This window comes from Ambystoma mexicanum, chromosome 2q, assembly GCF_040938575.1.
Source record: "Ambystoma mexicanum isolate Mex_15411 chromosome 2q, UKY_AmexF1_1, whole genome shotgun sequence".
NCBI classification, from domain to species: domain Eukaryota; kingdom Metazoa; phylum Chordata; class Amphibia; order Caudata; family Ambystomatidae; genus Ambystoma; species Ambystoma mexicanum.
The window spans coordinates 1,060,557,047-1,060,581,650 of NC_090924.1; the positions used below are offsets into that span (position 1 = coordinate 1,060,557,047).

General features: G+C 41.3%; 1 protein-coding gene across 2 annotated transcripts in view; it reads right to left on the minus strand.

The window, feature by feature from the left end:
- The window catches only part of ZNF804B (zinc finger protein 804B), a 1,261,227-nt gene that overhangs the window by 539,187 nt on the left and 697,436 nt on the right, over nt 1-24,604 (minus strand). The window contains exon 1 of one of the 2 annotated variants that reach the window (XM_069648409.1): nt 7,403-7,527. The exons of the other annotated variant lie outside the window; for it this stretch is intronic. The gene's annotated coding sequence lies outside the window, so the exon portion shown is untranslated. Of the gene's footprint in view, nt 1-7,402; nt 7,528-24,604 lie in introns of those variants that run through there. 2 annotated transcript variants of the gene reach the window in all.

Sequence of the window (24,604 nt, forward strand, 5' to 3'; positions counted from 1 at the left end):
AACAATAATTGAAATTTGCTCCACAGATAAAATGGACATACATGGTAGACACTACCGATGTGTCAACAAGACTAAATACCCTAGAAAGCTCTATCTCCAACACAGCTGTTTTGGAGAAAATATTACAATTATCTTTAAACTGTAGAGTAAGGCTTAAACGTAACCTTGATGTGGAGCAAGGTCTAGTTAATGGAGCACTTGGTACAGTTGTTGGCTTTCAAACATACCCACGTGACAACAACATTCAATTTGTCAATATTCTCTTTGACAAACTATCAGAAGTTAAAAGGGTAGGGCACTCAACAACCCACTTCCTTCTTTTCAAAGACATGTATGTACGCAGAGAACAATTTTCACTAACTCTAGTATATGCAGTTACCATTCACAAATCACAAGGTCTTACCCTAGATAAAGCATTAATAGATACTGGTAGCACAGTCTTTAAAGAAGACATGAGCTATGTAGCACTATCGCGCTTACGTACACTTGACGGGCTATTTCTAGTCAACTTTGAAGCATGTAAAGTAAATGCAGATATTTCTTGCATTCTAGAATACAATAGGCTGCATTCACTCCACACCCTCATCTAAAAACCTATCCTGTTCCACAAAAAGCGAAACGTTGTAAAAGAAAACTACTTAAAACTGAAACGATACAGGATATCACTGCAATTCTTCCAAAGAAAAAAAAATAAACTAATACTCCATCAAGTACCACAACCAAAGAAGAATCTACTGGTCAAAGTAACTCAACTACTTCTTCAAAGAAGCAACACACACTCCGAACAAATGACTTAGACACAGAACTGTCAGGTCCATTCAAATTTTCAAATATAACTGCTGTAAATTGCTACGCAAATGTAGCAATAAATATTCTATTCCAATTGCCACAATTATTGAGAACATTTACTTACACAGTACAGACCAATTGTGTTTGCAAATTTTAGTCCTTCATAGAAATGCAACCAACAATCCTGACAGCACTTACAGTGTTCATGGAATAAGACAAGAATTGGACTACTGCGCTGGAATTGTCAAATTCACTATAAACTCATAAGAAGATCCACGAGAATGTCTAATGTACTTACTACAAGTACTGGAAAACAAACACATACCTATAAATAAAATCTTTCAGATTTCATACATGTGGAAACATGCATGCACTCTCTGCAACCATGTGGCACAGGAACAAGTCCCCAATTAACGCTTTGTGTATGTATCCATACCTATCTGTGAATCCATTCCATTTCAGCAACTTGTACAAAATGCAAACCGTGCCAGATTATGTACTACCTGCAATTCATATAATCGCTCCAATTTACAAATAGAGACCCATAGTAAATACGTAATAGTAATGCTTTTACATTACAGTGCAGATGGTACCAAAAACAACTGTAAACTGACTGGATTCACACATGGTCAAGTATCACTTGGTAAGAAAAACTTCACAACAATAGGTATAATCTACCACGCAGGAGCCACAAACAATGCAGGTCACTACACTGCATATATAAAACAGAATTGTGGATGGTTCGAATGTAATGATAGTACCATTACTCTAAAGCAGAGATTGCCAGCAAATCTTGTAAACGCTTACTTAATATTCTTAAAACCAAAATTTTATACGTAATCTGTGTATGAACATAAGCAAAACTTCAACTTCAAAACTGTGCACAGTTAGAGTACGCCAACATGTATCTAACTGCCCCAAGATTCTGCAACAAGCAAACAGAGAAATAAATACCACTAAATTGTAACAAGAAATACATTGTTAGAATACGCCAACAGGTATTTAACTGCCCCAAGATTCTGCAACAAGCAAACAGATAAATAAATACCACTAAAATCAAACAAGAAATATACACTTAGAATATGCCAACAGGTATCTAACTGTCCCAAAAAATCTGCAACAAGCAATCGTATAAACACATACCACTAAAATCAAACAAGAAATATACAGTTAGAATACGCCAACAGGTATCTAACTGCCCCAAAAAATCGGCAACAACCCAACAGATAGATTAATAGTATAAACGTAGAAATAAACAATTAGAATACACCAACAGGTATTTAATTGCCCCAAAAATCTGCAACAAGCCAACAGATAGAAGATTAGCAAGAGACAAGAAATATACAGTAAAACAACAAAATTAATATATTGTACCACAACAAAGAAGGGTTTTTTTTAATCCAGCATGGATTTTCTTTCCCACAGACCCAATGATTTCGAAAACAAACACAGAAACTGAGCAAATTGTGCAGTACACTGGTTTGAACTATAGTACTTGTAAAGTACTAAATATGAGGGCCAAAATAAATACTAAAATGTCTATTATGCAATGCAATAACTCATTATGAATGACCTACTCTAACATATGATCTTTTCTTTTATCACAGAAATCGAAAAAGTATTTCTGGTCAAGTTACCCATGTCATGAAAAAACTGCATACCACCACAAAAAACTCAACCAGTAAGTATGAAATAAATAGACTCACAAACACTGCAGTCCTTGTTACAAACTCTACAATCTTAACTGCATAGCCTAGCCAAAACTTCACATACAAACTCTAAAAATGAAACAGTACACAAACTTTTGGGTTGTGGATATTAGATGGGTGTTTGATTCTATGGGTGTGTTATCCTGCAGTGGTTGCGGCCAGGGCCTAGAGTCTTGGGTGCTTGGCCAACAGCCTTCAGCCATGCACCCAAGACTCTAGGTCCTGCCCCCAACCACCACAGCATAACACACCTATATTACCAAACATTTTGACTGTGGTATGTGGGCTGCTTATAGGGGATATTTATTACAATCAATCCTCTACTGACAACCCAAACCCAACATCATACTAAAGTAAAATAGCTAGTAGTGCATTTATTATGTCCACGGACAGCCGCGAAGACCGCGGACATGGCAATCTATTCAGAGGCCCCTGACACCTAAATAAATACAGTATTTGACCCATCTCTTACTCCCCAACCCTCCCCAAGCACTTCTGCACACCGACACACTCCCCATAATTGCATTTTGCCTCTGTTCGCCACCGCACTGTTGGTGGTTCCAAGATGGCGGGCGCATCGAAACAATGTGACGCACATCACGCCTCACTCCAGCCAATCGGCGGACACGTCGCGTGTCTGCAGACATGATGCACGGCAAGCCGATTAGCCAATATTTCTCCTGTCTGTGGAGCGAACAGGGAGGTGTGTCCACAGAGCATCCGCGGAGCGGACATAGATATCACAAATTGGTTTGCCTTATGTTTTGACCATTTCAAAAAACAAAAAAACTACTGGATGGATTTACACCAAATTAACAAAAGCACACTTTCAGGACTAAGCCTCTGCTCATGCCACAAATTTGGTGAAAATCCGTCCAGCGGTTTGAGCTGTAGGTGTGCGCAATTTTTTTCCCATTATGTCTATGGGAAAAAAAGAAAATTTGGGACCTCCACTATAACTATGCCCCCCCGGACCAAACCTCACCAACATTTGCAAACAAAAACAGAGTGGGCCTCATACTTGGTTTTCAAAGTTTGGGGAGGATTTATCAAGGGGAGTGAAGTTATAAGCCGCCCAAAAAGTGCTCTTCCTATGGGATTAGCAACTTAACCATAACTACACAGCCACTACCGTGGGATGTGTAATATATATATATACACATTCCAGAGGGACAAATATGATTATGAAACAGTGTGTGTATATACATTTTCCCGCAGGTTTGAATCTTTAAGGAAAATAACATCCCCCAGTAATTCAGGGGATGAACAACAACAACCAGTGTCGAGCTACACTGCAATTACGTCTGATTCCGATGTGTTGAACAGGGAGAGTGAAGAGCCAACTGTGAGACACCATTTTTTTAGAGGAAATTAGACTTTTGTGCCAGGGTGGCAGGGTGAACAAAAAAGCAGAGGCAGGGATTCAGGAAGAGGACAAGGAGCATGAGGAGGAAAGAACTAGACGAGGATAGAGGGACAAAACATTTGACCAACAACATACTTGTGAGATCAATGAGTTATGGGAATCGGACAAGAAAATAACACAGCAGAACATCATGAAAATAAATAATTTAACAGATCACATCCTTAAAGTTGGCCAACTTAAAATTCTAAGTCTAGGAATTCATTTCCATCTCACTTCCCACTTTGAATGCATTCAAACTTGGATCTAATTTGATAAACAAATGCGCAAGATCAGACTGAAGAAGTTTGTTTTTTTGCATTAATTCTAGCAAACATACTCAACATATACAAGAGGGAGAAGGGCCAACATCACTTTTAGTGATCTTGAGACTCTCACAAATCTAGTAGCTTTAGATCAAGGTCTTGGCATGGAGGATACGTATCAACCCATCAATCGGAGTGATTTGAACATTCCTTCGGAACGTCCAATGAAAAGCAAACTCAAATGCAATTCAGGATTTAACCCACCCATGCAACCTGTGGTTGTTTAGAGGATTTTCAGAATCGTGTAATCAAAGATTTGAAGAAAATCAGAAGCCTTGTGTCCATCCAATTTGAAGGGAACTTCCAAGAAGGATTGTTAGACACTGCTTGTTCTAAAACAAATATCAGACTGGGTCATAAAGCCATTAGACAAGGGTTCCACTACATTCCAATATTCTCATCATAAATTTACAAGACTATATACATGAAGTCAATAGACAACTGATAGATCGGACTCTGCCTTTGTACAACAGCCTTCATTTCACAAGTAAAAGACTTTGTAAGGGACTGCTTTCCAAGCAAGGTCCAAATGATATTTTCTGTTCTACTTGAATGGTCCAAAGGAATGATAGAAGGGTGGTCTGAGATTTGATGAAAGTAAGCCTCCTTAAAGGGAAACAACCCCTGTCAATGTGGAAATTGACTTTTTCCTTTTTACATCACACCCAGAGCGCTTTGTTGTGCATGAAGAGTATGCTACAGGAATGAAAAAGAAACCTACAGAACCCCAAGATGAAGGATCCCTTCCTGCAGGCCCTTCTGCTTTGTCTTACTGTCCTGTGAGCCTTCACACACCTGTAGCTTCAAAAGCCCTTTGGTATGCTACACCATAATGTGAGGGAGACCCTTTTGTTGTGTGTGTGTATCTCTGAAGCATGCCCCAGCCAGGAATTTCCTGGACTGCAGAGGTATTACCCACCTTCCCAAGGGACCAACAGAGACACAGCCGTACTGTCTCTTGTCCTGCTCGCTAAGCAGAGCCAGGCAGTGTAACTAGAATCCATATAACCTTTCCATGGTGGCCTGTGTACACAGGGTTGACATGTGTTTGATACAAATCTGGTGTTTTTTTAATAAATGTGTGAACTATCAGTCACGAAACCAAAAACCAGGCATGGCTCGAGTATTTGATATTGCTTTGCCACAAGACACAAAGTCCTGCACACTATGAGTCTAATTTACAATATCACTTTTGAATGGGAAAACCCCATTGAAAAAGGCTTTGTAAATCAGGTCCATAGTATGGTTTTGTGTCAGAGGTGTAGATTTGAATGCATCATCTGTCTGTAGTGACTTTGTTTTCACAGCAGCTGTCAAACAGGACACTTTCAGCCTTTGAAGCTGCTCTGTGACACTGAAGAGCAGGCACAGCAGCTCGGAGACTGATGCAGCAGGCTACAGGTGTGCACTATGCATTTGGCATGAAGGTTTCTGAAAAGTGGGGTCTGTTAAACAGAGCATACTTTCTGAGATGGATTGTCTGCATCATTTTATTATTTGTAAAAATCAAAAAAGCCTGGGCTTATCTTGTCAGGTGGCAATCCTTCACAATGGTTATTTCCAAAATTGCAAATGGCATGACAATGCAGACAATGAGCTCCGTTTACAAATACTTGTGTGAGCCTATTGGTCACACACGTAGAACAAAAAAGAAAATCTTAGTGTCAGGGACAAAGCCCCAAAGGAAAAATCAGCATATACAAAGGGCTTAGTGTACAGAGTTATGTCTAAATGCAAGATTTGCATTAATCGATATGCTGGTATTTTTCACATGGCATCCCATCCCTGATTCACAAAGTGATATGCTGCCATGCCACATAACATGCCCTTCCAATCACCCCTTTACTTTATAGTATGTATCAATCACCGAAGAGATCCAACCTCTTTTTTCTTAGGACCCCCTTTTCTCTGGACAATGCATTTTCAACAGAACGATAACTCAGCCCATGGTTTCCTACACATCACATAGCTGCCATGCAACCTAACATGCAGGCCACGCGTGTTAATGATGCATATTACAAGAGCAGATCTGGCACTTTTTATTTTCAAAACGTCCATCTTTGAATAACGTGGTGTAATCATTGGAGTAGGAAATGAATGGTGACAGAGGAAGAGAGTTGCCACGCGAGGTGACCACTGACCAGATAATCACACATAATGAGCCTGATTTACCAAAGCGTTTGACACTGAGTGGGGCAATCTCATTGAAAAACGTTTTGCAACCAGGCCCGCAATCTCTTTCTGACAGCACTTGACATTCGAAGGCTTTCGTTTCAAAGCACACCAAACCAACTGACAAACATCACAATCTATAACAGAAAACAGAACAAATGTGTGTGTGTGACGTAGAGCACTTGCAGTTCCATGTTGTTTCTACTAATATGAATGTGGTCACATTGCAGGATGTATGTGCGCACTCAGGGCCTGATTTTCAAAAGCCTCTCTGAATGGGAAAGCCCCATTGAAAAACGCTCTGTAAATCAGGTCCTCGGTTTTCAAAATGAAAACAACCTATACATGATTCACAATTGATATAACTGGAAAGTGTTTACACAGCACATGCATACATCTTGACCAGTCCATCATGCCGGAAAATAGGGAGTGGCATTACCGCACTATTACCACAGGCGCAAGGGCAATCACTGGCGTTGCTAGGGGATGGCCTGAGGGAGCTATAGCCACGTGTAGAAGCCTAGGGGTTACAACCAAAAGGCTAGCTAGCCCCAAATCCTGACAGTCCCAACAGCAGCATAGCCCCAGATCTTTGCCAGACCTAGCAACGCATGTCCCTGTGCAAAAAACAATGCATTTGTTCTCCAGGACTATGCTTGTCCCAGTCCTGGCACTAGCGTGATATATGCGCAGATGAAACAAATCATTCCAAGACTGTGGGCCCAATTTACATAAGCGTTGTGAAACAGGTCCGTTTTCACCTGTTTATGAGAGTTGCTTCTCTTCCTTTCCGTGACTTGCTGTGCCTGTCTCATCTGCTGTCTGATATAGGAATTGCGTGACAGAAAAGTATCGTGTTCCTAAAACTATTCAATGGCATGCATCTTTGTTCAATATTTATTTACTGGCATTTTTTCTTTTTTAATAAGAGCAGCGAGACGGACATGTTGCATACGAACATTTAGCTAGTTAAATGGAAATATTTTAAAATCTATTTCGGGTACCTGTTGCCTCAGTTGAAGGGTCCACGGTCACCCTAGCTTTAAAGGGAGGGTTGAAATCTCTGTTGAACAGCAAGACCAAGAGAAGAGCCAGGTCCCAGGCAGTTCTACTCTAAATGCCTCGCCAGCTGTAGACTGCACGCGGCGCGGCACGAGGATTACATCTCGCGGGATTAGGGCAGGGGCTTTGTTTTGAGTAATAGAAGCAACGTACACAGCACTGCGTGCTCGATGAAGTACCACGTGAAACAGAAAGGCTGATTGCCAGAGTAATCGTCTTATATTTTCGCCGCAGCAGAATGGAAACGAACTCAAATGCATTGTATGTTAAATCTTCATTTCAATGGATGAAGACTGCCGGTTAAATGACAGACAGCAGGGCCGGCAGAATGATGGCGCGGCCCTGATGAATTACTGACGAAGATTAAAAGGGTATTAATGGTGACACGTGAAATCCACGAAAGGGCACTCTATTGCCGCTGTAATGAAAGGATTAGTGCTAACCTGCTTGAAGAATAGTTGTGCTCCTATTGGTGTGAGCTTTGTTATTTACCTTATATTGCTGCACCATTCACCAGGTGCGCAATATTGTGTTACTGTGATTGTTAGGAGTATGAAGCACTGAACAACCACTTTCGGACCGATTTGTGAGCAGGTATGTGAACCTTGAACAAATGTATCGAAACATTCTCTCCCAAAATTAAAATGTGAATACATTTTGTAAAATTGCAAATGATATAATCCTACTTTTGTAATTTTTAAATGCATGTATATGTCTGGTTGTTTTTCTTTGGTAGCAATTAAATACAACTGTAGACAACACAAACACAGTGATCAGACTAGCTGTGCACTCTAGAACCATCAAGCCATATCACTTTGCAAGTATTCCCATTTCCTAATGAGGTGTTTGTGTACTTGTAGTTTGTAGTGTATTGTGTTAGCACACTTTTAAATCATTACTGATATTTTACAACTAGGCACTTGTTAATTGTAGAAGCTATGCACAATTGTATAGCCTGTTAAAAAGAACACACATGAATACTTCCCGTGCTGTGACACTTCATAAAACGATTAAACGTGAGAGAAAACGACAACAAACTGTAGATGTGCACTGTTAGTGGGCACGAGTTTGTTCTAACTAAACATATATGTTCACAGAATTTACTAGTCTAAGTCAATGATCAAATCTGTGGTTAACTTTGACCTTACTGATGATAATAAGTATTACAAGACTTCATTGAATATAAAAAAACTCCAGGAGGATATAGTGATGATGGAAGCTCCACACATGCGGTCAATATGAAAAGGGAAGCCATTGTGCTATTGAAAGATTAGGCACCAGACAACCTACCACCCACCTCAAACACGACGCCTTACTGAACAAAACTAATACCACATTCTTACAAAGTGCTTTATGCGCAGTCCCTCCCACTTCTAAATGACACAATCGAAGCTGTTATTATTACTGAATTGAATGTAACTCAATGGATTTGCTGTAGAAAGACACAAGGCTGAAAGCTGGCATTTCAAATTCCAAAGTGCAGGCTGGCCCAATGCCAGAGGTGAGCACTTCGCCCATGAGCTAAATTCCACACCCAAGAAGCAGCCAAACACAACCTCAGGTTGTGGATAACATTGCGGAGCTGTTCACTGCCAGGAAACCATGTTAGAACGTGATTAGGATCCGGTCTGATCGCTCCACAGCCTTCATTAAAGATAATGGGTTAAGGAGTCCGAACAGCCAAGGGATTTAAAGGATGTGCTTGCTAATGGTTCCCATTTATCTACAGAAGGTCCCTTTAGGCAGACTCCACTCCGTCCTGTCCTCATCCACCACAATCACCCACACACGATGCCAAGGGTCTCATTTTGAACTATCATCTTCAGTTTTTATATGGCCTAGGGCCTCGCAACCTCACTAAGCACACAACCATTACCACATGTGTGCACATACCACACAACTGCAGATCAAAATATAGCAAACCAACACGATTGCCCAGGTGCGTCAGACTGGTCCATGGACATCAAGAAGACGAACACCTTCCTCTCCCTTCTCTCAATCCCCTCAACACTACACCTTATGCAAATGTCTTCAGCTCCAGCAACTGTTAGAAATCGATCAGGGGAAGGTGACGAGGACCAAAATCTTGCATTTCATCTATGTTGATAAACACGTAGAACTGGCATCCTATGTCCAGCATTTTATCAAATTACGAGATTTTACCCGACAAAGCCTCCCAAACTCTCACATGTTATAAAGCAGATGTTTAACTAAACTTGATCCTGACATATCAGATGTGTTGTATTAAATACATAACACGTATAGTTACAGCTTTTAAGGAATCTCACAAAATATGATAACCTGGGGATCTTTGCAGAATATGCAGTCCTGCAGCAGAGTGCTCTGTCTTCTCCTTTCATCGTCAGTCCCACACAAGAATGCATTACATTGTATGTAAACATTCGAGGAGTGCCTACATTGAGGTAGGAGGGGTGGGTTACATTCCACGCATGGACAAGGCACTCGTTACAGACGTTCTAGCTTGAACACACACACTATTAATGCCGGAGAGATTCTTTATGGATTTGCATGGAACTTTTTAAACCTCATTTTGCCCACTGTGGTATAACAGTTAAAGCAATGAAAAAGAGTGTGTACTGTTGGTATTGGAATGATTCCATAAACAATTGTTACATTTGTTAAAATGCTTCACGAACCTTGTGCTCATCGTAGGCAGCAAGGACAGATGTCAAAAACCAAGCAGCATGACTCTCTACCATAAAACAGAAAGGCCACACAGCCATACCACATTGCACCAGGAAGGCAAGATATCACATTACAATGCTCTGATTGCAGCAATGTTGCACAATGTCGAAGAACAGGGATGCCAGAGACATGCCCATTTGAAAAAGACAGCGGCAAGTAATCATACGGTCACGTTTTGGTACCCTTGACACATCAGAGCCAACATTCCTCGAAAGAACTAAGCTCAGAAGGGGTGCCAAATGATGATCATGTGTTTCATGCGTTACATAGAGCAAAGCAACCAGTTCTATGTCTGCCACGAGCCCTTTCATTCACATATTTCCACCCTTCCATTAATGTTGTGTCAGTAGGCCACTGCAGAATACACAGTGCTCTACAACATGGCATTACCCAACCCACCTTGTCTGGGTATCCAAAAAGGTCCTGCATGCAACGAGTGCTCCCGCCATGCCAGTATTACAGTCAGTCTGGTATGTTTCTTACATGGTAAGTCTTTGCTTAGAACGTCTGAGAGTTGTCAGCATTTGAGAGCCCTTTTCGTTGGCATTCTGGATGAAGGCAAATTTACAGGTCAGGCAATCAGTTTCAAGAACTTCAGATGGTCAGTAGCTGTTTTGCTTTGAGTTGCCACCGCCTTCTTCGTGACGTTTGCAATCTTGTGCCATGCCTTTCCATCTCTTGTGGGTCTCAAAATCATCTTCAAACATATTCTACCTTAAATAATTGTCTGTTGGAATGATCTGCTGTATTTATAATATGTCTGAGCAATCCCAATAATGGTCCCGACAAAGGCCTCCTAAATTGTGCAAGCCCCCATGACTGTCCAGCATTATAATGAAAACTTGATCAGCCAGTGGTGTGGTGGTTGGGGTGATGATTTGCCCTGGTCCTTTGATGCAAAATATGGCTTCTCTGGCCTGGCAAGGATGGACTCATTTAATTGATGGTGGGCCATCTCCATAGATTATAGCTGGAGTATACGTCCAGCCTCAGCAGTATAATCTGAGCCATAGTGATGATGTGGTAAAATACTCTAACGTCTAAGATATATGTTTAGACATATAAGTGATTTGGTTTATAATTTCGATTTAAATACCGTATGCCGCTGAGGACTGTGTGCTTGGTAATGGTTTTCCTCATCCACAATTTGAGCATCAGTCAGGACAGATCTTTTGTCCCTGTCACTGCACTCCTTAAGACCCCTCTAAGGAGATGTGGTATATATGCCATCTGTAAGAGGGAATATGGTGTCAGTGTGCCTAACTTGCCTGTAATAAATATAAATATTTCTATGAAAATGCCTCTTGTGCACATTTAAACACTGGCCACAGATTATTTTCATGCCTCCTGGCCACCCACTTCCTTTCGGCTGGCATGCTCGAAAGTGCTGAGGGCGTATCCTCCCACACCGCAGCTCCAGGCTATGTGGTGCTCTATCTCCTTTGCCAAAGGACCCTGTGGTATTGTAACACCTTGCTGAAGACCTACATCATGAAGACTTGCACTGCTTCCTCAGAAGGCTGCTAAGTGCACAGCCACTTTACCTCACTGTATAGTGTCTACGGATTTGCTTTTGATGCCTACTCCTCATCGCCATTTCCCAGACATCGTTAATGTGGCTTTCCAGTTGAATGGGGATGTGGTTGAAGGAAGAACGTTAGCCCATCAATTACCCACAGTTATTTATGCCTGTTGGTTGTCCAAAGAAGGGCCAGCTATTCACGGCTCAAGACTCAGGTGGCACAGCAGGCAACAGTTAAGAGGAGGGGACTGCAAATTTGCCCTGGCATGTAGTAGGCCAGGGCAAATATCCAACCTGTGCTGCAGACAACAGCAGGTGGACCTTAGCGATAGGAGTGGGATGTCATAGTACATAGGCAGAACTGCTGTCGGGGCATTTAGCCAGAACACATATAGAATATTTCAGCACAGGTAAACAGGAGTGCTGACAACTATGTCAGCCCAGTTCCGTATGTAATGGAATGACCTGAGAATGAAAGATAGTTGTGCAGGCTGTACTAACCACTTTAAGCTCAATTCATATAATTTTAATGCGTGGTTCGGGATGACTTTGCACTGCTGAAAGGTGACTTTGCACTGCTGACACAAACCCTGATTCATGGAACTGTGTAAAGTGTATTTTTGCAATGCAAATCCACATGTTTCTTTGCCAAACATGATTATTTTAATATAACTTTACTTATCCCTCTGTGGTCAGATTAGTATTTATGGACAATGTCTGGGAGTTATGCAACAAATGTACTCATGCCCATGTAGTCTTTATTTCTAAAACAACGATTTCTAGTACTGTACATCAGGGGCCAGTGCAACTGCAAATTGACATTTTATTAGCAGTTTTGAATACTTTGCACTTGTGTAAAAACCTCTTCTTTTAATGCATTATTGCACCATAGAAAGGTTTTCCCTAGAGCTAATATGTACTGGCATTAGAACTAGGGTACACTTTACTCTGGTGCACATGCAGTTGAAGTCATGTTTTCTGCACAGAGGCAGTTTCCGCACTAGTTTTAATACAAATCCAAATTGCAATTCCCATGCAAATGTTTACTACTGTGGCCCCGTTTTCTTTTTTTTGCATTACTGTAGAGTGTGCCCTAGTGCTAATACTGTGCAAGAGTGTACTTGCACTGATCCACATTGTCTATAATCTGGCCCAGATGTCTACATTTTTTTTTTATACCCAGTAGTTATTGTGCAATTATGATGGGCTATATCGGCATGCAAAATCAACTATATCAAGATAGTTTCATAATACAATAGTGAATATTGCATTGGGGACATCGCTCACTGTTACAATAATAGGTCCTACTGGACTTTTGTTTGCCTAATCCTTCCAGGAAAATCATTTGGGGGTTGCCAGAGATCGCAGCTGCGACCCCTGAGGCCTCCCTTGCTACACTTGTGGTCTCCCTTGCTACCCCTAAAAAAGAAATAACATTATTTTTCCTTCTTTCTTTTCTTTGTCTCCCTCTTTTTGGCCAGCACCATGTGGCTCGTTGTTTCTAGAGAGGCCTCTTAAAAAAACAGAGGGTTCCACAATAATTTGTCTTTCTGGAATTCCATACAATAATTGCTAGACTCATTAACAGTTTATTTCAGGCACACTTCTGAGGGTGAGTCATTAATTTAGTCTGTTCCTAAACACCTTAAATTCATAAAACAGACAAAAACGTTCAAAAAAACATTTAGAGTAGACTTAGCATCCATTTCGGAGTATGTATTTTGTTTTTCACATGTTGCAGTTATAGCATGTTTTTTTCTGCCGCTGTCTCTGTTTCGATCATCACAAGACATTGTATCTCGGTGTCCTCGGTCACTTGACAAAATCCTTGTGCCTAAAAGTTTGGGTACAGTGTAGAAAAGGTTTACCATAGCACACAAAGTGGCCCTTGATTTCATTGTGCCACAATTAATACTTTGTTGTAATATGTTTATCTTTTCTATCTCCCTGGCATGCTGTTCAGAATGTTTTTTTTTCATGTATCAGTGCCCCGAGTACGGGATGCTGTGTGAGTGTGCTGCCTTCCCTGCGCTACTCTACATTCTTTAATATCCAGTTATGAAACCTTCCAATTGTATATATTTTGAAAACCTCTGAAGCCTGAAAACTAGATCCACGCAGGCTTGACATGTGATCAACTTTGCACCAGACCTGTAAATGAACTGGCCTGCAGTTAAATCTTAGTTACCAGTTTAATGATATCCAATAAAAAGTGTAATTTGCTTTCTCACTTTCGGAGCATTCAGACATGTACTGGGTCATTGTATTATAGCTGGTAAGATAGCTCAGTGGGTTGAGTGCTCGCTTCTGCGATGTGTGTGTGTGATATCCAGGTTGCAGGTTGGACGCCTGGAAAGGCCAACTCAGACTTTCATCCTTCTGAGGTCGATAAATGAGTAACAGCACACGTTGGGTGATATTGTATGTATATTTGTTCTATATAAAGCGCTTAAGTGTAAGTGCTATATAATAATATATCATTTGTCTTGGACGTCAGCTTGCATTCACATTCATTTGGTAATATGGGCTTATACACACTGATATTTACTATACATATGATGATCCCTTCTTGAATGAACTGTATATCACATTACAGTGATATGGTGACCATATTTTTTGTAGTGTACCTCGGAACAATGCTATGTCATGCCACTTCCTGATTTGTCAAGGGGTGAAAGGTCGTGTCCCATCGCTTTCCCATGATGTCATGTTGGGGTGGAGTCAAATGACATCACTTCTTGTCATGTGATGTCACTTCCACTACCCCTGGCATTTTGGTGAAATGACGTCCATGAATCGTTCTGATGAAACATGTGGTTGCCAACAGATAGGAACCAAATGCAAGGCTGCTGCATTATGAGACATTGGGCCTCATTACACGGTAGGCGCTAAGGGATTACCGGCACCGGTAAGGGCACTGGTGCCGGTAATCCCTTACCACCCTGGTTTTACCAGGTGTTATGGAAGGGACCCGTTAAGGGACTTCAGACCTAATAACGGTACCGCAAATTGTGGTACCGTTATTAGCTCCAACCCCATTCCCATTGAGCCCTATGGGGGCTCGAATGGGAATGGGGAATGGTTCTCAGAATGGGGACTTACTGGGTCCTCCAAGGTTGGAATGCCCCGGTAAATCCCTATTTCGGGAACCCGGACTCGGAATGCAGTAAGGGGGTAGCCATGGTGCTAACAGCACCATGGCTACCTCCTACCTCGTAATGAGGCCCATTCTCACTATAATTTTGACTTATGTTGCTATAAGGTGAAACATGATATACCGTGCTCCCTTTTCAGTGTTTGCTTTAATTACATGCATGTGATATGGTCTGGTTCGTGAAACATTTGAAGCATTCTTTTGAATTCCACTGCTTGTATTGTTTAATCTATGATACCTATGGTGTGATCATTCACTCTCCTGTTTCATTGTCCACCAACTGTGTCTGTATGAATCTTCATTGAATTACGTCTATCTGGGTATAACTGCAGAATTAGATTTTAATGTCCATATGAACTAATGAAACAACATGTATGCCCTTTATGAGTAGCTTAAGCAATCAGTTAAAAGATTCAACTAGAACAATAAAAATCTGCTGGATTGCTCTGTGTGTTATGCACATTGTTTTGAAGATGATTTGTTTTTTGACTGGGAGCCAAAGTAGCATCATTAGTACTGGTGTGATGTGGTAGGTATATAAAAAACCTTAGCAGTTCATGCCAGTAAAAATGTTGGGATAGGAACAGGTTATAATAAAAAAATAATGCATCCTGAATGGATAAGGACATGTAGCACTTACACAATAATAAATTAGGGCTTCAGGCATGAACAGTGAGGCAGTTGGTTAGGGTTTAGGAAACCGTCACTCAACGGATGCACATGCTGACCATGCCAATGATCTGGGTAGATTTTGGAGCGGACAGGATCTAGCCAGTGTGTTAGCAGGGTTGCCTGATGGGATTAGCTACCATGGCAAGTATTCCTGCTTTTACAGGGGTGCCTCTGAGTCACCGGCTGGCTACCACACAGCTCTCTGGGTCACTGTTTACGTGACCTTTGGGATTTAGCGTGTAAGCAATGTACTTATCTAGGTTCCAAATAACATTAAATGAACACATGTATAATACTGATCTAGAATAACATGGTTTGGTGAAGAGTAGAAGGTCTCTACCAGGTATTGGAAGCAATAACGAACGAATTGTTCAGCACGGCAGTTGTATTGTGGGCATCTCAGTTTTCTCATCAGAACTTTCCTCAAGCCATTCTTGGACATCAGCCGCACTGTGCTGCTCTGGCAGAAAGAACTCTGGGGACTGGACCTTTCTGCCAAGAGGCCTGTTGTTTAGATTCTAACAGACCTTGCTTTTCATGTTCACACCCAGGTTTCCTTCCAGCAGCCAGATGATCGCCTGGCTCCTAGCATTGCTGCAGATGATCCCAATTCCTACAGATCAAGACATATATAGAAGGAGCTGGCCTGGGGACAATATTCAGTCGAGAAGGGACTTTTGCATCTGTATACAAATACCTTTCCAATGGTAAACGGGCACGACCCTAAATAACTTGTGCTATTCGATGGCAATGCCTGCATTAGAAGAACAGCAGACACACTACTGCTGCCAGCATTCATGTTCAAGTCCCCATACAGCAGGTACGGGACATTTATATTGTGGAGGGAAGGGATTCATGGTACGCCAACCTGTAAAAGAAATAAGAACACCACCAGTGGCAATATTAACTGTCTGGATTCTAAGATTGGCATATTCACATAGGACTTCATTTGCAAACTATGTGAACCAACACGTGCTCTAATATCAGTGTCTGTGGTCCTGGCTGTATTTATTAATCCGAGGGATGATAAACTCAACTTCTAAAGAAATCCCATTCCCTACACCTAGATATTGTGTAGGGTTCTTGATGTAGTGGTTTCTGCCGACTCCTATTTCCCTCTCCAGATTAAAACCAACATAATCACACCTGCTTCGAATTGCAATGTCTGGCATTTTGACTCAAGTCTAACTTCAGTTTGTTGAGGACATAATGCATATACCTAGAACGTGTTTTCCAAGTCTGGCAGTACTCAAAAATCCCACTTGTCTTAATAATAGGAGAATTGTGCAGGGCATATACACAAATCACTTGCTTTTATGTTCAACACTTCAAACACCCCAAATGAAATCATTAATTTACAAAACCATTTACTTTTCGGATCATCAACACATTCGTTTAGTCAGGCATGGCTTCTGATACAAAACTGTGATGGGGGAATACTGCGTGCATGGTTTTAGAAAGCTGACTGGCATATTTAGCCAGTGGCCCTCCCCATGTTTAAGAGTACATACACCAGGATCACATGTGCATCCTGCTTGGACAGGGCTCAGACCAGGGCGCACACTCCTGTTGCCAAGTAAAGTTTGCATGCATAGTCATATTCTGGCAAGTGTAGAAGCCAAACAATTCTGGAGCGCAACAATCAAATGAACGAAAAGCAATATGTTGTGATGTTCAGGGATGGACACGGGATCTCATGTAGCATGTGCGTGCCAAGTACCAGTACCAAGGAAAGGCCAGCAGCAGCCCCCCCTCCCCAAGCACATATATGCAGAGCCAGACCAGGTATATATGGAAGTGCGCAAAATTCAGAATCTGGTTAAGGTATTTCTGTAAGATACATTTTGTAAAGAGTTTTTTGAATGTGTTGAACTATTTCAAATGTGATCAGGTTTAACAGTAAGGATTCCTTTTTGAATTGGCCTTTAACATTTAGTGGTTACACCTCCCACATTTCACACAGGGTTTCTTTTATTAAAGTTAAATCTACAGATTTAATTTCATCGATAGAAACACTAATGTACTCAACCATTGTTTGTGGTACTATGCCTTTAAAGCATTTTTGGATTGAGCCTTTCTCCATCCCTGATCGCTGTGCAAGGTGACATTGCGGGAAAGCATGCGAACCATGTCTGCAAAAAAGTAACTGCAAAAGAAGGTGTTGTTTGTCTGTTTCAAAATGATGTAGTCTATTATTATATCATGAAATACTCAATTTCTAGTAAATAACCACAGGCGGCTGATATTCAGAACGAAATTGCATTCACGCTAGTAAATAAAAGAATAAAGGAAGAGTGGGGCTCATGTGCTGAACAGGCTGGAGTGGAAAGATTACAATTCCAGAAAATGCTGCATGTGCAAACATCAGGGCACAGAAATGAGAATGCTGCATCCAAGGGTGTAAGATACTGGATGAAGGTCATTCGCTGACTTTGAGTTTATGCACTGTGACAAATCATACAATTAAACTCAACTGCTCCTAACAAACCAGTCGACAAATATAGATTTTCTTTCTCCAAACATATAGCAGAGTTTACTTTCTGGAAAACAGGGAACCTAAGCAAAGCCACACGTCATTTTTTTGTTGCAAACTATATTTGTTTTAGTCCAGAGAGGTGGTTTACGACCTTCCTCTGGACTGGCATTACTGGACTTCACACTCGTTGCAGGGCCTTTGTGATAAGTCACTCTTACCATCCAGGGTGACCACCTGGGTTTCACGGATTTCACTCTGTTGAGAAAATCTGTTTTTTTTTTTAATCTTGTACCTGTAGCGCTTTTATATTTGTTGGTACGTTCATTAATATCGCTTTCAGTTGTTTTGCCTTAGCATGCACAACATGCCTTAACATGCCCTCACTGAATCAGCATTGCCCTCTCTGCTGCTTCCTATGCCCTTTTCACTTTCTTGGGCACAGTGTGAAAGGAAGCAAGGTCTTGGGAAAGGTGGGGATAGGATTACATGATACGTCACACCAGCAACGCTGGCCATCGCCTGTCCAGCTGTGACACTGCTCCAGTTGTGGAAAGAAGCATGGCTAGGGATGGAGATGGCGGTCGAGGGCCCCGTCCTTTGGCAGCTCCACAATTTATGTTGTGAAACACAGTGAAGCAGGGTAAGTGGGTAGGGTCAGGGGGAAAACAAAGATGCTTCATAATCTGCACCCCCGTGGGTGCCATAAACAGTTAATTCATGGTTGAAGAGGGCAGCATCTCTGCAGCCTTTGACATGCTAACCAAATGACTTACAAAGTAGTCCCATAGACATAGTCCCATACTGATCTGAGAGTTCCATAATCCTTTCATAATGTCTTCAAGAAAAGTCCAACTTAATTGCCATAGGAATGTGTGCCAGTCAACCTCGGCCAAGGTAAAAAACAAAACAATTTTAAGGGACATGTTGTAATTCAGTTATAATAAAGCAACCCAGGCATTCTGAATTCTAAAGCCTTTTCTGTGATCTTTGGCATTGTTTCAGCAAGGCTTGCTGTGCACAAAACGTGAAATGGTCACATAAAACAAAATTGAACACAACTAGTATGTATAGGATTCTAGATCACGGTTGGCTGACAAATGTGACCATGGTGAAAGGACAGAAGCCGCCGGTCACATTATTGGGCATCGGTTGGAGTAGAAAAGATGCCTTGCAACAATGATACATGTGTCGCTTCTAAGAACGGGTTAGAATAATCCGAGAATTGGGTATGCTAGCACTGGACTACTAGATCAGGGGACAAGATCTCATATGTGTGTCTGCAAGAAGCCACTATAGACATCAAGGGGCTGTGTTTAATTTGTTTTCTGAATGCCAACCTAACTTATTTTAAATAGTGGTTAGAGAGCTCTTGCAGGTGAATCTTAGAGCGACCTTGGTGTCAATCAGCTGTTTTGTGATGTAAAAGTAACTCTGATTGGTCCATTGCATCATGTTGAAGCCTTTGGTTTTTGTACTTTCAAGTTGGCCGTTTTGCACAGTGTAGGGTTGCTGGATATGGGTCATCGGGATGCATAACATTGCCTGTAACTTGTCCTCATCTCTTACCAATCTACAGTGAGCCTAATTCTAAATAGAGATACTGAGACTGACCTCTTCAGACTAGAAGATGGGGGAAAGTATTGAACATGAAAGCAGGGGATGTTTACGGTTTGGCTGTGGCACAATTGTTTGTGGCCGAATTGACCTTGGTCAATTCAGCTACGAAGCCAATTTTGCCACGCCAAATCGGCCAAAACTAAAAAACAACACCCACCCGCCCCTACTTACTTTTTTTCTCCATCCGCTCATCTTCTAACCCTGCAACGTCAGATCCGTCCCTCCTACACGGATTGGATCCGACGCTGCAGGGTCTGCTTTTCTTATTTTTTTTCTCTTCCCGTCCCCTGCCTCCAAACCTCTGCAAGTGGGGAACACCCCTGCTACTCCCAAAAGACATCACTAACAAATACAGGGAGCAGGGGACACTCCCGCAAACCCTGCTCCCCATGTTTGGAGTGATTACCCAAACTGATTGTTTACAAACGATCGAATGGTACTGGCCGAATTCGGCCAGATTTACCATACGATCTTTTGTAAACGATCAATGTGGGTAATACCAAAGCAGGACTAACACGATTCATCTTAACACAATGGTGGCCCATGATCTGAAACTCCATCTGAATCTGGTGTTTTATGAAGCGCAAACCATACAACCACAGCATCATGCAGTATAAAACAAATTATAGTGGATCACACATTACCAGCCTAAATCAGGAAAGTTATAACATCCTGAATAATCAAGTATTGAGTTCTTTTAGGAAAACTAGGATTCCACTCTGATTCTGAACTTCAAAATATCGAACTCTTCTGCATTTAGGAACAATCAGTAATCAGATGGTCTGTGGTCTGCTCAATATAACACGGTTGCTATACTTTTGTATGCAGCAATATAGTATGACCACAATTACATCACATAATGTGATTATGCATGCACAACTATTGTCTTCACATGGTAAAATAACATGTGTGAATGTAGAGAGGTATTGGAATGCCAACCCACCCATAAACAGACATGGACAATGGTATTGCAAGGTGCTGTCACATACAGATTGTGGTGAACAATGGCATGAACTGTGCCAACAACGCGACCTAGTCACATCTGCAGTCACTGATCGAATGTCTTCAACAGCACCCCTGATTACTCAATGTTTTTTTTTTAAAGTAATGTTAAAATAAGTGGAAAAATGAAAATCATTAAATATAATTATGTTGTTTTTTTAAAGAGCTCTTTATTATGCCATTAAGATGTTGATCACATTAACATACAAATTATGTTGTAGATCATATATATGCTGAAATGACACTTCATGGTGCACCAGATCTTTGAAACATTAAAAAGCCATAAAGAAGACAATTGATTATAGTAATTAGGACTATGAAAGGGAGGCTATTAACCCATAATTTACTTTATAAAAAGCGTTTAGAAATATGAAACAAGGCACAGCTCAAATGATATGAAGCTTGCTCTGCGTGATACGCTCAATCACTATAGGCAGCCACTTCTATTTGAATAATGAAAGAATAACTGTGCCGTGTCACTAAAAGCACAGAATAGAACTGATAACCTAACTGCACTTATGCAAAGAAAGACATGAAAAATAGCCAGCAAACCAGGGCAGGAAAATACATCTGAATCCAAAAGAATACAATGAGTGATTAAGGGAAAATAAATCCAATGCATGAATGCCTCCAACAGAAACCTTAGAACAAACAACATTGGATTAAGGTTGCAGCTAGGCAAGCCTGAGATTATCCTATGCACCCCATAATTGGCTCCAGTGCACCTCTTTGTAAATCATGCCGCTGTTGTTTTTTAGAATTTTTTTTTTACTGCTGTGGATTTAAAGCATGTTATACTGCCAAAGTTTTCAGTTCTCAATGAATGTTCTGAATTGGTCAAATGGATGGGTACAAACTGTTTCAGTTTTGTATTCATTTGGGCAAAATTGTTGCACATTAAGAGAGCAAGATGTTGATGTATATTTTGCCTAACCTGTGTGTAGTTGCACAGGGAATGCTGGTTTTGAATGACCTAAACCAGAGTACCTGACCAACGTGTGAATTTGTATTTGATTGCATTTGTTTTTTCGCTTAGTAAGTCTGGTGACTCTGGGAATCTGTAAAAGATATGCCCACATGATACAGCTTCTGGATTTGCTGCTGAATGCACCTACTTTTGCTATTGAAAACTGGACTCGCCAACTCTGGGTAAAAAACACTCCTGTTGTGTTACCCTTCTGTAGAGCAGGCATGTCTGCAGGGCAGGTCGCTCTCAATCAGTCGCCACAGCAAATAATCTGGTGCCCCACCCTGTGCAACTGAGACAGCTGGTTGCCCATGCCAGGTTTACTCATCTGCAGGCACTGGGCGGGGGCCGCCTTCTGTTCCCTTGGTCCTCACGGTGTGTGGGGTGAATGCTTGTTTCATTGTTAAGCTGGATTCTGGCATAGGTGCCTGGCTTGGTCTTCTTATCTCTTTACTAGGGGACCTACAAAAATTAAAGAACCAAGCAGCTCACCTTCTTACCAGCCTATGACTCTCCCGCAGTTCAATGCTCTCTTTCTGCCATGCATTTGTTTCACATTACTATGTTTCCATATCTCTTTCTAGGGAGGCCAAGCATTTCACTTGAGGAGGAACACATTTGAAATAAGCTCCCTTCAGATGCCTGTCCCAAATACTCTAGTTTCACAATGCCATATAACAGGCCATTTGCTACAACATAGCGCATCCCTTGCACTCCATTGCCCAGACCCCCACAGTGTTGCTACCTTATTGTTTTTTTCTTTTCTTTTGTAGAGCCATGGGGACTTAAACAATTATGAATACAACCAGCATTTACCATTCATACATTATCATTAACTATGAGGATCATTCTGATATTTTTAAGGGTTATGGTATATTTTACCTAAATCCTTTAACCTAATCACATTTGATCAAATTGATTTGACCTTTTCTCGGTCTAAAATGCGGGGGGCGACCCCACCCCTCAACCTAATCTATACCTTACCCACCCCATATATATTTTTAATTAAATTTGAATGAAAAACATGTATGTATGTGTGTATTCATGTATAGGATGCATAAATCAAAAACCTACCTGAGTGCTGTACAAAGGGTGACATGTAGGAGGTTACAAGTAGTGTGCAATCGTAGCAGAGGAGCTGGGGTTGGTAAAGGGAGCAGATGAGGGGGTATTCCAGAGCTGGAGAAAGGGTTGCATGGAGCAATCAGTGAATGGTGAGTTGTTCTTTGATTAGTAGGTCTTTAGGACCTTCCACACAGGATTGAGGGCAAGGGGGGGGGGGAGGTTACAATCTTATCTGTCTTGGTAACCTATTCCAAAGATGGGGTGCAAAGCTGAAAAATTGCTGTTTTCTTGTTTTTCCCTCTTGCAGTTCTTTGTTTCCGCAGTCAGTCAGCTATTTATCATAAGAACCACTGCTACAATTGTGCATAGGGCTGCTAGGTCATTAGTTGACTGGAATACACCATTACATCTATCTAATGATTGGGCTTCGTGATTACAAATGCCCTTTAATTTAATATAGGGGATAATGTAACCATACCATATGTTCTAAAATTGTATCACAGTTGGGTGTGATGTTATTGTACCATTACAAGTGAGCAGTGATGCCACTACTAGACTGTAATATATGGGATATGCTACTGTGCTATATGTGCTGACCAAACTGAGAAACAAGGCTGAAGGACAATGAGCCTCATTTAGAGTCTGCCGGTCTGGAAACAACAGTGGCGGTAATCCCGCCACCACCGTTGACTCCAGACCGGCAGACTATGAGTTCTGCAGGCGGGTGGAGTCACTCCCGCCAGGTCTGGCCTGGCGGGAGTAACGCCACCCACCTGCAGATGGAAATGGAAACACCAGCACCATTATTTACGTTGCTGGTGTTTTCACGGTCCCCATCCCCATGGAGTCCTATGGCGAATGGGGATTAACGGAATTCCGCCTCCGGAATTACCGGACACCGGGGTTCTAATTCCCTGGTGATTCTGGCAATCATGGAGGCAGTATTTTACTACGAGTCCGGAGGCCCAATGTCTTTATAAGGCCGTGGGATTCTGAAATGACTGGTAGTATCCTTATAATGCTATTGCATTCCTTACAATACCTGGTTACATCATCATCCGTTTGAGTACTTGAGCTGGTCCTCACTTTGATGCAAAATATCTTCAAGTTTTAATTTTTAATATATTTAGAAATACATGTAGAATGTGATTTGGTGGCAAGGAAAATGCTGGTGATATGCAGCTTATATTTGAATTGTGAACATTTTAAGGAGTTTAAGAAACATGTATTTAATAACAGGAATTTTTGTAGAGAATGAGTAGTTGCATCCAGATAGTATACTGCTGGGTTTTGCACATCAGAGTGGAAATCTAACCAAACATTAATGTTTTTCTGTTTATCATCTAATGACTGCCACTTGGCAAATTACATGAATTCAAAAGAAAGGACGCTGAAAAGCTAGTTAATGTCTTAATGAAGTGTTGCAGTGTCAGATGGAACAGTGCTCAGGGATCTACCTTTCACAGTGTGCTGACTCAGGCAGCAGGCATTGTGATGTGATATGTCATTTTGTTGTTTTTATCACAGTGCACTATTGCATTATAACTGATGAGAAATAAGCATATAATATACAGGCTTTTATAAAGCTGTGGAAGTCTTCAATGTATTATTTGAACATTATTTGCAGGCTTATTTATATACAGGTATTGCAGGCGTCAATGTATTATGAAATAATTATGCACACGATGTGCCACAATGTAATATTACTCAATGTATTTCCATTACATTCCCTGAGTGTGAGAAAGATTATTTGTTTGGTCTGATCACCAATTTAAATGGTTGAGTTTTCTTCGGATGACTGAGGGCAGCACCGTTTCACAGGGACACGTGCGGGCAGCATGGTTAATAGAACAGTATTGCAGATGTGGGACATAGAGCACCTGCATGTTGCCATGCCTGCTCAGAATTCATTCTGAATCTCTTTAAGATTTATGTCCAGGCAGTGATAGTAACATATTTGCTA